Here is a 3,427-nt window from a genome sequence, read left to right as displayed (position 1 = left end):
ATACTCAAGTGGTTTGGAGTTATACTTTTTATAAGATTAAGCATTATTTGGTCATAACAAAGATAATGCTGACAACAATGTTGACAATGATTATGATGACTGGGGATTATTGGGGGGAGGATTGCTGATGGTGCCACCACTATTGGGTATTCAGCTCATTAAATTCCACAAATTCTGTTTTTAGCAAACTAAGCAATAATGAGTAGATGCGTATGAACGGGAGAGAGGGTTTGGAGGAAGCCAAAAAGCTGGAGGTAATAAGGCCCAGGGGAATAAAATGATTCAAAGCCCCACTGCCCATATAGCTTTTCTTCTTTCTTAAAAAAAGTGGGGTAGGGGTGACTATAAAATGCCACTGCCAAAAATAGGGTTCTAGCAGACACAGCATCAGGGTTAGAAATGGTCAGGCTTGGGTAAATTACATTCTATACACTGTACAGTCAATTCCCAATTATTCTTTTTTTAAAAAATTTTATTTATTTATTTATTTATTTATTTTTGGCTGTGTTGGGTCTTCGTTGCTGCACACGGGCTTTCTCTAGTTGCAGCGAGCGTGGGCTACTCTTCGTTGTGGTGCGCGGGCTTCTCATTGCAGTGGTTTCTTTTGTTGTTGAGCATGGGCTCTAGGCACGCAGGCTTGCTTCAGTAGTTGTGGCACACATGCTCAGTAGTTGTGGCTCGCGGGCTCTAGAATGCAGGCTCAGTAGTTGTGGCGCACGGGCTTAGTTGCTCCGCGGCATGTGGGATCTTCCCGGACCAGGGCTCGAACCCGTGTCCCCTGCATTGGCAGGCGGATTCTCAACCACTGAGCCACCAAGAAAGTCCCCCCAATTATTCTTATGCTTCTGCAGGTCTCTTCCCATTTTTCACGTCTTTGCCTCCCTCGTGGCCGAGCTGTCTGTGGCAGCAGAACCCTCCCTGTGGTTACCCCTCTAGTCTCGGTGCATTGCTACTGTGACATAGGATGAGTAGGAGCCTGCAGATGCCAAGGTAAGGACCTTAGAAGGTTTCACATTTTATGCTTGGTTTGCTGTCCTAGTTACTCTGGCTGTCTAATAAATTACCTTAAAAGTAAGTGGTGGAAATAGCCACTTATCATGCTCATGGATTCCGTGGGTTAGGAGTTTGGACAGGGTGCAGCAGGGACAAACTGCCTCTGCTCCACAATGTCTGGGACCTCAGCTGGAGCCCTTGAAGGCTGGAGGCTGGAATCATCTGAGGGCTCATCCACACACACATCTGGCAGTTGATGCCGGCTGTTGGCTGGAGCCTCAGTTCTTCTCCACTTCAAATTTCCCATGTGCTTCCTCTGTGAGAGTTGGCTTGGACTTCCTCACAGCATGGCGGCAGAGTTCTGAAGGCAAGTGCTCCAAGAGAGGGAGCCAGGAGGAAGTTATATCTCCTTTTCTGACCTAGCCTCACAAATCATGAATAATTTCTACCACATCTTCTTCACTGAAGCAGTCACAAATCCCATTCAGGTTCAAGGGGAGACTAAATAGAATCTGCCTCTTCTTGGAGAGAGGCAAGGTTCTGGAAGAATGTGGGACTGGAAATTTTGCTGTGACCTTTTTGGGAAAATAGAGTCTGCCACACTTACATACAGGTCGCTAAGGGAGCTTATACCAAGGTGCTTCCAAGACTGGATAATTACATTTTGAAATATGGAAAGGTGATGATGTTGGGAAGGAGTAATGGCTGGCTCTTCTGTGACAAACAAGGATAGACTTTTTTTTTTTAATTTTTTAAAATTAATTTTTATTGGCGTATAGTTGATTTACAATGTTGTGTTAGTTTCTGCTGCACAGCAAAGTGAATCAGTTATACATATACATATAAGGATAGATGTTTGATCTACTTTTCCTGCGAGACCCCTGAGAGCAAGTCCAAGAAAAAGGAGGGCCAAAGCAAAGAGCCTAGGTAAATAGTGGTTACCAGATTGGTTGAAACACACTGCCCCATGACAGGGACCTTAAGTTTAAACAGTTGAACCTTCTGACAAACCTGAAGGACAAAGCTCTGTGAAGGCAGAGACTAAGTCAGCCTCGTTCTAAGATGTGTTCAAAGAGCCTCACACATACAACTCTGGCAACGTGTGTGGACAAGGGGGCCCTGGGGAGGGCTGGGTGTTGGCCAAGATCTGGGAATAAAAATTGTGTCCCTAGCTTGACCAGTAGGGTTACATTCTGAATGTCCTAAGGGAGGACTCGTGCTGTCAATGTATTGATATTCCAAAGGTGGCAAAAGGATTGCAAACCTCTGAGGTGCTCTACGAAGAGGACCCTCAAGCCTTGTATGTACTTTGGGGCCCGATTCTTCATTCATGCCCATTTCCTCAGGAAGGTACCTGAAAGTTGCAGAGGATTTCATGAGATATTCAGTCCTTGCTGAGAGAGGGCAGGATCAATTGCCTCTATTTGCATACTCTGAGGGGATTCATTGGGTGACTGTTAGGCACCAGATGTGGGATACAGGTAAGATTGTGTTTTACTGACTCTGTAGCCCGAACAATGCTCTAGAGTCTGATGGGGAAATGCTAAACAAAAGAAGGAAGAACGAGAGACAAGCCGGATGGGGGAGAGGTGGCCCGAAGGAGAGGGAGGAGAGGAGACTGAGGCTGAAGCTTCTGCTCCCTTCCTTTTACTAGCACTTCTGGGCTAGTACCCCTTAGTGAAGAGTCCACATGGAAGTACCCTTCTGGGTTCCCAGCACTGCGCCTCTCAGGTCGCTATCTGCTGATACCATCCAGGACCTAATAGTAGATGAGAGTGGATGGCTGGGGAAAGGGTGCTTCTCTCCTGGAGACCCAGGCTTTGCAGACTTTTCCTTCCCTTCCTTTAACAAGCATATCCTCCTCTAGAAAGTCAGCTGGCACCTGCCCTTTGCTCCCTCTTCATTCCTTCCTTCATTCCTAGAATATGAACATGATGTCTGGATCTGAAGCTGCTATATTATGCCATGAGGCAAGAGTCATGTACAGAAAATAGCAGAACAGCAAGATCAAACAAACCTACATCCCTGATGACTTTGTGATGCTATCTACCCATCCTGTACAGGCTGCCCCTGGAATTCTTTTATATCTCAGAGAAAAAAACTTACAGTTTGTTGAGCCAATGGTATTTTGGACTTTCTGTCAATCATCAAGAGCACTGAAGATGTAGTACTTCTTAAAGGAGTGCTAAACTATTGTTTACAGGAATTTTTGGCCAAGTTTCTGACACCCATTTTGAGAAGTTTCTTAGTATGTGATGGGCAATTCTTTTGCATGCATTTTAGTCACAAAATATAACACAGTGTCCTCTAGTCCTTTCTTAGGTCTCATAAAGCACAGACCTGCAAGGGCATATCTATCTAATCAAGGTCATTTCTCCAACAATGAAAATTTGTTTAATATCAATTTTCTATGCAACTGATCTGTTTCAGCACC

This window comes from Balaenoptera physalus (assembly GCF_965194825.1).
Source record: "Balaenoptera physalus genome assembly, chromosome: 7".
Lineage (NCBI taxonomy): Eukaryota > Metazoa > Chordata > Mammalia > Artiodactyla > Balaenopteridae > Balaenoptera > Balaenoptera physalus.
This window is presented reverse-complemented; position numbering follows the sequence as displayed.